Raw genomic sequence first — 14,211 nt, 5'->3', positions numbered from 1 at the left:
GCATAAACTGAATAAATAGTTTTAACATAAGTACTTCTAATATCAAAATTAACATAAGCTCGACAACCTAAAGCTGATAATACTACATGGAAATCAAATTATCCATCATAAAAATGTTTTCAACCATCACGACTCTACCGAACACACCATTACTGTCGGATAAAATTGTTGCAGCGATACGTGCTCTGATAGTGTTCATTTTGCAATGTCTTTCATAGGTCCAAGCTTCATCATCATCACGAGCATAGCAATCCGCCCACAAACATAAGTAAACACCGCAATTCATATCAACACCTTGTTGTCGATAGAAAACTTGGTTCATATACTCGTTCGTTTTTTAATCGAACATAATCCTCATATACCTAGCTAAGAACTTAGCCTAAAAAAATGACAAAGAACACTCAGTTAATATGAACAACAACATTCTTGTTATTAAATATGCATTCGAATATTAACTTACATAAGCTCTTGTGGTTCCAAGTGACATGACTGTGTATATTTAGTTTTAAATTCAAACTCTCTCTTTCCAGTATTTTAAACAAGCAATAACCAATTATATTTGACGTGAATTGGGAACAACAAAAATCTACAACGATCAATCAACTTCTTGTTTATTTGTTCTAATTTTCCCCTTGAATCATGTGACAAATGTGATAAAAAAATCATGGTAACCATCATCTTTCAACTTCCGCTTTTTGTTCAACCTCTGTAATGCAGCCAATACCTCATCATAAGCATGGAAAATAAAATATTATCATATTTATATTTCATATATACAAACCAATCATTCAATTTTTTTTTAAATACAAACCTGGACTATCGTATCCGTGCAAAATATTTTAGAACAATTTTTTCCACTATACCCACTCTTGCATATAACAATTGATGATATTGTCTTTCAACGCATTCCCAAACAACAAATCACCGAATTCAATGCCACAAATTTTGAATCTTTCTCATTCTCGCACAGTATCACTACAAGAACAAGAATATGGTTAAATCCAATAAAAATATAAAATGAAATAAATTTAAAAATTGCAAGAGGTGTACCTTAGTTTTTCCCCTGTAGGATAATTTATTATGATGTTGCATTCTTTGTCCGAGACTTCTTCTCAACCACAAAAATCTTGTCTACCTCTGAAATTTTTAAGTTTTCACTCATCTTTATCTGCAGATATCTTCTTGTTTTCTACGCTTGTGTCTCCCTACGGAACTGTAGAACCCATAAATTAGACTACGTATATAAGCCATGCATAATTTCTAGTATTTAAATTAAAATGATTTTTATTGCTTGAGTATTTAAATTCTTTTCTTTAAATTTATTTATTTTATGCAGTAGTTTAATTGTTAGCTTTTCAATTCATTAAGTGAGGCCGGACTGGAGTTGGAGTAAAGAGATAAAATTTAAAATTAAGAAAACATTCCAAAAATTTATTTAAGTTAAATTATTGTAAAAGAAGGTTTAAGAAATTATTTAAATAAGTTGAGATAAGTAGTAAATAAAGTTCAATGATTAATTCCTTAATTCTCTAAAATATTTAATGGGTAGATAAAACATTAGGGATTTAAAATTCAATAATTAAGAAATATTTCCCATCCATTTTTATTATAATTTCGGCCATATCTCTTTAAGGGATTCAAATTTTTGACAACTCTCCATTTTAAGTCTTTCCTTAATCTTTCTTGGAGATAAATCTCTCACCTTGTAATCAATAAAAATTATTAGTTAAGCAATTCCCTACCCTCAAATTTTATTTGAAAAATTTCGAAAATCACCATTTAAGATTTAAATAAAGTTGGACAACTCATCTCCTTGATTCCTCTCCTTATCCAAACTTTTTTGGTAGATGATTCTTCAACTTTTAATCCTCAATAATTAATCAATTAAGCAATTTCTCCCTTAATTTATAAGCATGAAATCGGCCACCTTTTTTTTTAAAGATTGAATTTAGTTTGTCAACCCTTTCCTTGTGATCTTTCCTTAATCTTTTTTTTTTTTTAGTAGAGCTCTTTCCCCACTTTTAAATCACAATCAAATAATTTAATTAAGCAATTTTTCTTGTTCCTAGACTCATTGGTCGATCAAATACATTCAAAATATCCCTCAAAAATCTTGTGATATCCTAAGCATTCCTTATCTCACAATTAGAAAGATAGTAAGATCATTTCATTCCTTTATCTTGTCAACTTTCCCATCTATCTTCTAGCCATTCCCTCCCCTTCCTCTTCACCGAAATCTGAGAGAAAATCAGAGGTAATTTCAGTGTAAAAAAATCGTGTGAGAGCAGTAAGAAAATAAGGGAGAAAAATCGAGAGAAACAAGGTAGAAAAGAGCACTCCTCTCCCTCCTCCGCGCCGCGTCGTCGTTCGTTTGTTTTCCTTTCGAAACAAAAATATCCAGGCATGCATATGTTCTTATTTGCTCTTCAATCAAGTCGTATTATGAATTTTTTCACTACATGATCATGATTTTTCAACCAAAAACCGAAATTACAGCAAGCTTTTGGTAAAAGAAAATCTGCACAGAATTTGTTCCCCTCTTGCGCTTCACGGGTTGCTTGTTTCATTGAGTACAGGTGGTTGGCTCGTGTCCAGGCTCCCAAGGCTGTATCTAGACATGTATTAGGACATGTTAGGACCATATTGGTCCATTCGTTCAAGCCCCTACACGCTGGAAATTCAGAATGACAGCAACCTTTCCCTTGCATCACATGTGTTCGAATTTTTCGTGTTTGCTGTCAGAAAGGGGATGTTCCTGATCTTGGCTGCCCTAGGGGCTATAGCCATGGTTAGAACATCTCCTTGTGATGTATAAGACGTGACCAAGTCACCCTTTTTAGGCTTGGTCCACGACGGAATCGGTTTTAAATCAAAACAAGAACAGCCCCTCGGTTTCTGGAAATTCTGGTTGGGTGCGTGTGTTGTGTTTCGAGATTGTTGTGGAGTGGTGTGGATCTTGGTTGGCCTCTGGCCCTTAGCCACGGTTCATACCATCCCCCTTGATGTCTAGATCGTGCCATGGTCAATCAGATGGCCACTGGAACGATCCTGACAGCAAAACAATAGCAAATCCCACGCGTGCAGAATTGTGCTCTCGGGTGGGTGCACTGTCATGTTTCGGGTGTGGTTCGAATTGTGGCTGGCCTAGGGCCATTAGCCATGGTTCAAATCATTCCTTAGGGTGTTGGTAAGAGCCTCTGGTCGGTGGTTCAAGCCCCAATGGCCGGTAGTCTCGAAAACGACACAAGAAATCGAAGGCACATCTGCTGTAATTTTTGACAGCAAGCGTGCTGCGGTTCAGAGGCGTGTTCTGGGTTCTTGGTTTGCTTTTAGCCTATGGCCTTGGACTGTACAGTGCCTCATAAAGTTAGGAAGGTCATGTTTTTGGCCGTTCGTGATTCAGATCATTTTAGAGGTCGTACGAGAAATTTCGGTGCGATGTGCCAAATTAACTCTCGTAAGAGCGTTTCATGTTTTGGCCTCCATTCACCAAAATTTCGACTTGCATCATTTTTGGAGGATTATTTCATCATTTTAGGTGTATTTTAATCATGACTAAATGATGGTTCGGTGTTGGTTCGGGTTGGCACGGAGTCATGATTAAATACGAAGTCGTTGGGCGTAATTGGATTCAATTACAAAGTTTGGTCAAGTTAAATCATTTGCATATTTTTCATGATAAATATAGGTCGCAGCGAGCCTGGGAACGATCCAATCCATGTGGCAAAATAATACAGGATATTTCATTATGCCATTTAATTATATTACGTGCATAAAAATATAAAATATTCATTTTTTGAGGTTTATGCGATATTGCTTGTGGCCATTTCACTATCATGGGATCATTGTATCATCCGGTCGCCAGTTACCGGTCAGTTCAGTTCAGTTCCACCCAGTATACTGTGACATTGGTCTGATCAGACGATTATTATTTCACCCGATCGCCAGTTACCGGTCAGTTCAGTACAGTGCAGGGACCACTTGCGTAGACCATAATCTCACCAGAAAATTATTACATGATATTTCATTACAGGGCTCTATTGAGCAAACATTTTCACTATGATTTTCAGTTCAGTTATGCACGTATTATAATTGCTCATGACAAGTCATTTTCACATTATGCCTCATGACATGATATTTTTATCCCATGAAATTTTATTATATTATTTACTCGTTATTTAGAATATATGCATGCTTAGTCTTTAGACTCACTAGACTTGATTATTTTAGGTACTGATGATGTCGGGGCCGAGGGTGGGGACCAATGAGCTAGCTTGGGTCGGCAGTAGTGGAACCCGAGGAACTCATTTTTCAACATTTATTTTTTTATGATCAAATATTTTTATCTGTCGTTGGATTATTTTTTTAACGGTTATTTTGCAAACATTAAATTCTTCCGCTGCCATTTTGAATATTAAACGTTATTTTTCAGTTTAATTTGTGAATGAGACATTTTAATTATTAAAAAAGAAAATTTTTAAATTTTCCGCAAATTTTCAAGTAAGAATTTTCGGGCCTTTATAGCTGGTATCAGAGCAATGATTCTGTATAGGGTTTTACTACTACTGACCACGAGAAGCTCACGAAGTCACGTCTTCGGTCTGTAAGTTTTACATTTACGTATTTTATTCAAAGCATGAATTATTTAACAACATGTTTTCATGAATTATTTTTACGTCCAGATTTTTATTGTTCAGTATTTAAATTTAAATAAATTATGGAATTATGCATGTTAGTTACGTATGGGTTATATATGGAACAGTATGCCTCCTAGACGCCATGTTGGACGCCCGAGAGGTAATGTTGAGCCTCGCCAAGAGGATGGTGAGGAGCAGAGGCAGGAGAGAGATTTACCACCTGCACCTCCACCAGACATGAATGCCCAGATGCTAGCTGGGATGACTCAGTTCTTCGCACAGTTTGCAAGGAACAATGTTGTGGCGACCAGGCCGACAGGGCCCGAGGCTGTCTATGAGAGATTCATGAAGATGCGTCCTAAGGAGTTTTCAGGGACGACGGACTCCATGATTGCCGAGGGCTGGATCAAGTCCCTCGAGGTTATCTTCGAGTTCATGGAGCTTGGAGATGCAGACAGAGTTCGATGTGCCACATATTTATTCGGAGGAGATGCCCGCTTATGGTGGGAAGGAGCATCAGTAGCCCTGAACTTGGCTACACTGAGTTGGGGCCGCTTCACGGAGGTATTCTACTCCAAATATTTCACTGAGGAGGTGCGCACCAGATTGACCACTGAGTTCATGAGCCTGACACAGGGAGATCTGACTGTTACGGAGTTCATCCGTAAGTTTGAGAGGGGTTGTCATTTTGTGCCCCTGATCGCGAATGATGCTAAAGCCAAGTTGATGCATTTCTTGGTGGGTCTACGGCCGATCTTGCGCCGTGATGTTAGAGTGTTTGACCCCACTACTTATGAGGTCGCTGTCTCCAAAGCTCTAGCCGCAGAGCAGGATCAGCGTGATATCGAGAGAGACCGCCAGGGCAAGTGCCCAGTCAAGGTACCACACCGCCCTCCTCCTCAACAACAGCATCAGAACAAGAGGCCTTTTCATGGCCCACCTAGACACAGAGGTCAGCAGCAGCAGCAGCAGCGGGGGCACCCAGCCCCGAGGACTTTTGAGCATCCAGTTTGTCCTAGGTGCACACGACGCCATGCTGGAGCGTGTATGAACGGCTCAGGGAAATGTTACAATTGTGGCTGTTCAGACCACATGCTGCCGCAGTGCCCTCAGAGGAATCTGCCTACCCAGGGCAGAGTTTTTGCTCTCCATGCTACGGAGACGAACCCAGGAGACCATGCTTATGACAGGTACTTTTAAGCTTTAAATTTATATTTGGGATTTAATGTTTTGGGTTGAGATTTTGAACCTAGAATTGCGATAGGATTGCATGCTCTACTCAGTATTATTTTTGGGGAAATTAAGTTAGAAGAATTTTGGCCTATGCATGTCTATAAGCTTAGCTCTTGTGATTATTGGGTTCAGCATAGTGTTCTAACCTTTCAGGGAGAATTTTCATAGCTGGCTCAGCTACAAAAGCCCTGATAGATTCAGGGGCTACTCACTCGTTTATTTCAGAGGTCTTTGCGAATTTTCTCAAAGTTAAGACCGTTGGGCTAGATGTAGCCTACTCCGTAGTATTGCCTTCGGGAGAAGAGATGGTAGCCACCAATGTGATCCGAGACATAGATCTGGAGCTTCATGGCAACCTTGTTTATGCAGATCTGATTGTCTTGCCGATGCCAGAGTTTGATATCATATTAGGTATGGATTGGCTATTGCGGAACAGGGTGTTGATAGACTTCCAGCGGAGATCTGTTCTAGTCCGACCGCCTGGGATGACACAGTTCTTATTTGAGCTGGACAGGTACTTTCCTTTACCGCGCATTATTTCTTATGTCCAGGCTAGGAAGCGCATGCATAGAGGGTGTTGGGCATTTTTAGCAATTTTTATATCTGTCCCCGAGGCACCCAGTCAGTCAGCTTCAGATGTCCCAGTTGTCAGGGATTTTCTAGACGTTTTTCTGGAAGACGTCTCTGGTATGCCACCCGAGAGAGAGGTGGAGTTTTCTATCGAGCTTATGCCAGGTACGGTTCCGATCTCAAAAGCACCGTACCGACTAGCACCGACAGAGATGGCAGAGCTTAAGAAGCAGATTCAGGAACTTCTTGACAAGGAGTTCATTAGCCCTAGTTTTTCTCCATGGGGCGCATCAGTCTTATTTGTGAAGAAGAAGGATGGCTCTATGAGGCTTTGCATTGATTACCGGGAGTTGAACCGGGTTACATTGAAGAATAAGTACCCACTTCCGAGGATTGAAGATCTATTTGATCAGTTGCAGGGAGCTTCGGTATTCTCCAAGATTGATCTGCGTTTCGGTTATCACCAGTTGAGGGTGAAAGACGCCGATGTTTCCAAGACTGCTTTCAGGACTCGTTATGGCCACTATGAGTTCCTTGTGATGCCGTTCGGTCTGACGAATGCGCCATCGATCTTCATGGATCTCATGAATCGCGTATTTTAGCCGTATCTTGACCAGTTTGTGATAGTATTCATAGACGACATTCTCGTATACTCCAAGAATCAGGAGGATCACAACAGATATCTGACCACAGTGCTGCAGACCTTGCAGAAGCACAAGTTATTCGCAAAGTTCAGTAAGTGCGAATTCTGGTTAGAGAAGGTGGCATTCTTAGGCCACATTATTTCTAGCAGTGGTATTGAGGTCGACCCAGCAAAAGTTGCAGCAGTCAGAGATTGGGTTGTGCCGCAGAATGCATCAGAGATCCGCAGTTTTCTTGGACTAGAAGGATATTATCGGAAGTTCATTAAGGGATTCTCCTCTATCGCAGTTCCACTCACAGCATTGACCAAGAAGAATGTGAAATTTGTGTGGAGCGATGATTGTCAGAAGAGCTTCGACACTTTGAAGCAAGCTCTTATCTCAGCACCAGTTTTGGCCATGTCGTCAGGGCCCAGTGAGTTTGTTCTGTATACCGATGCTTCGAAGCTCGGTCTTGGCGCAGTATTGATGCAGCATGGGAAGGTGATAGCATACGCTTCTCGACAGTTGAAAATCCACGAGAAGAATTACCCTACCCATGATCTAGAGTTGGCCGCCGTGGTTTTTGCCTTGAAGATTTGGAGGCACTATTTGTATGGAGAGAAGTGCCAGATCTTTACCGACCACAAGAGCCTCAAGTATTTCTTTACACAGAAAGAGCTGAATATGCGTCAGAGGCGATGGTTAGAGCTTGTGAAGGATTATGATTGCGACATTAGCTACCACCCGGGTAAAGCTAATGTGGTTGCTGATGCATTGAGCAGGAAAGTCGCAGTGATGGCACATTTGACGATTTAGAAACCTCTTCAGTTTGAGATGCAGAGGTTTGGCCTAGAGGCATATCCTCGAGGTAGAGTTCCCCGTCTATCTACCTTGACGATTCAGTCCTCTCTTATTGAACGTATTCGCAGTGGTCAGGCAGCAGATGAGCAGTTGGCCAAATGGAAGCAGAGAGATGAGGCCAAGGGCAGTGTGTTATATACAGTCAACGACGGTATAGTGAGATATCGAGACAGGATGTGGGTTCCTAGCAGTGATACTATCCAAGCAGATATTCTATCAGAGGCCCATATGTCACCGTACTCTATTCATCCAGGGAGTACGAAGATGTACAGAGACATGCAGTTATTGTATTGGTGGCCTGGAATGAAGAAGGACATCAGACGTTTTGTATCCAAGTGTCTGACGTGTCAGTTAGTGAAGGCAGAGCATCAGAGACCAGCAGGTTCGCTCAAGCCTCTTCCCATTCCCGAGTGGAAGTGGGAGAATGTTACCATGGACTTTGTGACCGGTTTGCCGAAGTCAGTCAGAGGATCAAATGCTATCTGGGTGATTGTTGATCGTCTTACCAAATCAGCGCACTTCTTGCCTATTAAGACGACTTTCACCATGGTTCAGTATGCAGAGTTGTATATCCGGGAGATAGTCCGACTTCATGGTATCCCAGTATCAATCGTATCTGACAGAGACCCCAGATTTACTTCCTAATTTTGGAAGAGTCTGCGTTCGACTATGGGGACGAAGTTACTGTTTAGCACAGCTTTCCATCCTCAGACAGATGGGCAGTCAGAGCGAGTTATTCAGATTTTAGAGGACCTTCTCCGTGCTTGTGTTATTGATTTCTCTGGGAGATGGGAGTCGAAGTTGCCGTTGGTAGAGTTCACCTATAACAACAGTTTCCAGTCTTCTATAGGTATGGCTCCGTATGAAGCTCTGTATGGTCGCAAGTGCAGGTCTCCTGTTCATTGGGATGAAGTGGGAGAGAGAGCAGAGTTGGGTCCAGAAGTTATTCAGCAGGCTGCCGATGTAGTAGTCAAGATCTGTGATAGGATGATGACTGCTCAGAGTAGGCATAAGAGTTATGCAGATCAGCGGAGGAGAGATCTAGAGTTCGCAGTCGGCGACCATGTTTTTGTGAAAGTGGCACCTATGAAGGGTGTCATGCGATTCGGGAAGAAAGGGAAGATCAGTCCGAGATTTATTGGATCATTTGAGATCCTCGACAGGGTTGGGACGCTAGCTTATCGTGTTGCTCTTCCGCCGAATCTGGCCGGAGTACACAATGTGTTCCACGTCCCTATGCTGAGGAAGTACATGGCAAATCCTTCGCATGTCCTGAATTTTGAACCGTTGCAGCTCACCCCGAACCTGTCTTATGAGGAGAGACCGGTGCAGATCTTAGACAGACAGGAGAAGAAGCTTCGGAACAAGCTGGTTAAGCGAGTCAAGGTCAAATGGCTTAACCATTCAGAGGAGGAAGCTACATGGGAATCTGAGCCAGAGATGAGGAGTCGCTATCCGGAGTTATTCGGTGAGTTCTAATTTCGAGGACGAAATTTCTTTTAAGGGGGGAGGATTGTAGAACCCGTAAATTAGACTACGTATATAAGCCATGCATAATTCATAGTATTTAAACTAAAATGATTTTTATTGCTTGAGTATTTAAATTCTTTTCTTTAAATTTATTTATTTTATGCAGTAGTTTAATTGTTAGTTTTTCAGTTCATTAAGTGAGGCCGGACTGGAGTTGGAGTAAAGAGATAAAATTTAAAATTAAGAAAACATTCCAGAAATTTATTTAAGTTAAATTATTGTAAAAGAAGGTTTAATAAATTATTTAAATAAGTTGAGATAAGTAGTACATAAAGTTCAATGATTAATTTCTTAATTCTCTAAAATATTTAACGGGTTGATAAAACACTAGGGATTTAAAATTCAATAATTAAGAAATATTTCTCATCCATTTTTATTATAATTTCGGCCATATCTCTTTAAGGGATTCAAATTTTTGACAACTCTCCATTTTAAGTCTTTCCTTAATCTTTCTTGGAGATAAATCCCTCACCTTGTAATCAATAAAAATTATTAGTTAAGCAATTCCCTACCCTCAAATTTTATTTTAAAAATTTCGAAAATCACCATTTAAGATTTAAGTAAAGTTGGACAACTCATCTCCTTGATTCCTCTCCTTATCCAAACTTTTTTGGTAGATGATTCCTCAACTTTTAATCCTCAATAATTAATCAATTAAGCAATTTCTCTCTTAATTTATAAGCATGAAATCGGCCACCTTTTTTTTTTAAGATTGAATTTAGTTTGTCAACCCTTTCCTTGTGATCTTCCCTTAATCTTTTTTTTTTTTTGGTAGAGCTCTTTCCCCACTTTTAAATCACAATCAAATAATTTAATTAAGCAATTTTTCTTGTTCCTAGACTCATTGGTCGATCAAATACATTCAAAATATCCCTCAAAAATCTTGTGATATCCTAAGCATTCCTTATCTCACAATTAGAAAGATAGCAAGATCATTTCATTCCTTTATCTTGTCAACTTTCCCATCTATCTTCTAGCCATTCCCTCCCCTCCTCTTCACCGAAATCTGAGAGAAAATCAGAGGTAATTTCAGTGTAAAAAAATCGTGTGAGAGCAGTAAGAAAATAAGGGAGAAAAATCGAGAGAAACAAGGTAGAAAAGAGCACTCCTCTCCCTCCTCCGCGCCGCGTCGTCGTTCGTTTGTTTTCCTTTCGAAACAAAAATATCCAGGCATGCATATGTTCTTATTTGCTCTTCAATCAAGTCGTATTATGAATTTTTTCACTACATGATCATGATTTTTCAACCAAAAACCGAAATTACAGCAAGCTTTTGGTAAAAGAAAATCTGCACAGAATTTGTTCCCCTCTTGCGCTTCACGGGTTGCTTGTTTCATTGAGTACAGGTGGTTGGCTCGTGTCCAGGCTCCCAAGGCTGTATCTAGACATGTATTAGGACATGTTAGGACCATATTGGTCCGTTCGTTCAAGCCCCTACACGCTGGAAATTCAGAATGACAGCAACCTTTCCCTTGCATCACATGTGTTCGAATTTTTCGTGTTTGCTGTCAAAAAAGGGATGTTCCTGATCTTGGCTGCCCTAGGGGCTATAGCCATGGTTAGAACATCTCCTTGTGATGTATAAGACGTGACCAAGTCACCTATTTTAGGCTTGGTCCATGATGGAATCGGTTTTAAATCAAAACAAGAACAGCCTCTCGGTTTCTGGAAATTCTGGTTGGGTGCGTGTGTTGTGTTTCGAGATTGTTGTGGAGTGGTGTGGATCTTGGTTGGCCTCTGGCCCTTAGCCACGGTTCATACCATCCCCCTTGATGTCTAGATCGTGCCATGGTCAATCAGATGACCACTGGAACGATCCATGACAGCAAAACAATAGCAAATCCCACGCGTGCAGAATTGTGCTCTCGGGTGGGTGCACTGTCATGTTTCGGGTGTGGTTCGAATTGTGGCTGGCCTAGGGCCCTTAGCCATGGTTCAAATCATTCCTTAGGGTGTTGGTAAGAGCCTCTGGTTGGTGGTTCAAGCCCCAATGGCTGGTAGTCTCGAAAACGACACAAGAAATCGAAGGCACAGCTGCTGTAATTTTTGACAGCAAGCGTGCTGCGGTTCAGAGGCGTGCTCCGGGTTCTTGGTTGGCTTTTAGCCTATGGTCTTGAACTGGACAATGCCTCATCTAGTTAGGAAGGTCATGTTTTTGGCCGTTCGTGATTCAGATCATTTTAGAGGTCGTACGAGAAATTTCGGTGCGATGTGCCAAATTGACTCTCGTAAGAGCGTTTCATATTTTGGCCTCCATTCACCAAAATTTCGACTTGCATCATTTTTGGAGGATTATTTCATCATTTTAGGTGTATTTTAATCATGATGAAATGATTGTTCGGTGTTGGTTCGGGTTGGCAAGGAGTCATGATTAAATACGAAGTCGTTGGGCGTAATTGTCTCATTTTTGGATTCAATTACAAAGTTTGGTCAAGTTAAATCATTTGCATATTTTTCATGATAAATTTTGATCGCAGCGAGCCTGGGAACGATCCAATCCATGTGGTAAAATAATACAGGATATTTCATTATGCCATTTAATTATATTACGTGCATAAAAATATAAAATATTCATTTTTTGAGATTTAAGCGATATTGCTTGTGGCCATTTCACTATCATGGGATCATTGTATCATCCGATCGCCAGTTACCGGTCAGTTCAGTTCAGTTCCACCCAGTATACTGTGGCATTAGTCTGATCAAACGATTATTATTTCACCCGGTCGCCAGTTACCGGTCAGTTCAATTCAATTCAGTGCAGGGGCCACTTGCGTAGACCATAATCTCACCAGAAAATTATTACATGATATTTCATTACAGGGCTCTATTGAGCAAACATTTTCACTATGATTTTCAGTTCAGTTATGCACGTATTATAATTGCTCATGACAAGTCATTTTCACATTATGCCTCATGACATGATATTTTTATCCCATGAAATTTTATTATATTATTTACTCGTTATTTACAATATATGCATGCTGAGTCTTTAGACTCACTAGACTTGATTGTTGTAGGTACTGATGATGTCGGGGCCGAGGGCGGGGACCAGTGAGCTAGCTTGGGTCGGCAGTAGTGGAACCCGAAGACCTCATTTTTCAACATTTATTTTTTTATGATCAAATATTTTTATCTGTCATTGAATTATTTTTTTAACGGTTATTTTGCAAACATTAAATTCTTCCGCTGCCATTTTGAATATTAAACGTTATTTATCAGTTTAATTTGTGAATGAGACATTTTAATTATTAAAAAAGAAAATTTTTAAATTTTTCGCAAATTTTCAAGTAAGATTTTTCGGGCCTTTATAAGAATAATAAAAAATAATCAAAAAATTAAATAAATGACATCATTATAAAAAAATAACAAAAATCAAAACAATTAAAATGCACGATATCTCATCACTAATCACACGATACTCTTTGCATTCTACATCAGACTTTGTTTTGCATCTTGTGGTGGAACTTGGACGAGTGACAAACATATTTGGCTTTTTCTTTTTCACACGATCAGTTCTTATCATTACATTATTCACAATTGAAGATATAACATTGTTGACCTTGTCCTCTTCCGAACTAGTGACACCATTACCATCATCTCTTTCATCTACTACCTCTCTTGAAGAATTCTCGGTGCGAACCTTATTTAATTCCATATCCAATTTAGTGAAACCAACATCATCGCATTTAATAAAATTTGTCACAATATCAACATGATGTACTTCATTGTATCCACCTAAATATGTGTCAAAATCTTCAAAAGAAACATTTTTATCATCATTTTTTCCCTCATCAAGTTTAACATCCACCCGACCACCACAAACATCCTTTGTTATATTTTCATTACTTTGACAACACATTTATCTGAGTATTTGAATATAATGGAATTGGTCTTCCACAAGTTTTTCTAATCTCCTAATTTTGCATGTTGTTTCCTCATCCTTCATTTTAGATAACACCTGAAAATTTAACATCTAAAAAAATCAACACCGATTCTCAATAAATCATAAAATAAATTTGGTGAATTTATTTGTTTACCTTTACATTTCTCCATCTATGACCAAATAGCTCAAATTCCTCACCAAATGGAATGATTTCAAACACTTTTAGAAATAATAAAAAAAAAATTTCACCTTTGCTATACTAAAAAATATTCAAAAATATTCTTAAAACAAAATACCGTCGTATGAGTAATTATTTTTAGCAAAGTCTCCGCGTCTTCAACTTTTTATCGGGATCTTGCTTTCACCCCACCTAAACAAACATGGATATGTACGTGGAGATTCGAATACAACTCCTGAGGAAGGAATTTTTTCGTCAACTCAAGCCTACATAAATAAAGATACAAATGTTATAATATAACATTAGTTAGAAAAAATAATAAAAACTCACCATCATCCCGAAAACACAATCATCCAAGTATGTTTTCCTTCCTATTGCTCCTTCCGAATTCCCAATATGTGCAGAAATTTTATCGCATAGAAATCTATGGGTAACGTCTCCTCATGAATATCCAAAAAAAATTCGGCAAATCATCAATGTATGAAAATACGAACCAGGGTATCAAATAGGTACTTAGCGGAAATACTATGCAATTCAACGCAAACAAAATAAACATTCTAACAAAATCATCCAATTGCGATTCATCATCTAATTCATCTAATAATAAGAGATTTTCAGAAATCTTCTTCCTCATGGCTTTGCTAAGCTTCCCTGCAAAATAACGTAATAAAAAATTTGACTTTGTTATGAGATCTTG

At 39.2% G+C, this 14,211-nt stretch overlaps 1 long non-coding RNA gene across 1 annotated transcript; it reads right to left on the bottom strand.

Annotated features, from left to right (window-relative positions):
* Positions 1–1,056: 1,056 nt before the first annotated feature.
* On the bottom strand, positions 1,057–13,559 carry LOC142517641 (uncharacterized). Its single transcript, XR_012813347.1, has 3 exons — positions 13,491–13,559; positions 12,859–13,411; positions 1,057–1,213 (listed from the first exon to the last, which is right to left on the bottom strand). It is a non-coding gene; the product is annotated as an uncharacterized LOC142517641 (long non-coding RNA).
* Positions 13,560–14,211: the final 652 nt, after the last annotated feature.

The sequence above is a fragment of the Primulina tabacum genome, chromosome 11 (genome assembly GCF_025594145.1).
Source record: "Primulina tabacum isolate GXHZ01 chromosome 11, ASM2559414v2, whole genome shotgun sequence".
Classification (NCBI taxonomy): Eukaryota; Viridiplantae; Streptophyta; class Magnoliopsida; order Lamiales; family Gesneriaceae; genus Primulina; species Primulina tabacum.
Note: the sequence above shows the minus strand (reverse complement) of the source record. Positions and strands in the feature narration are given on the sequence as shown.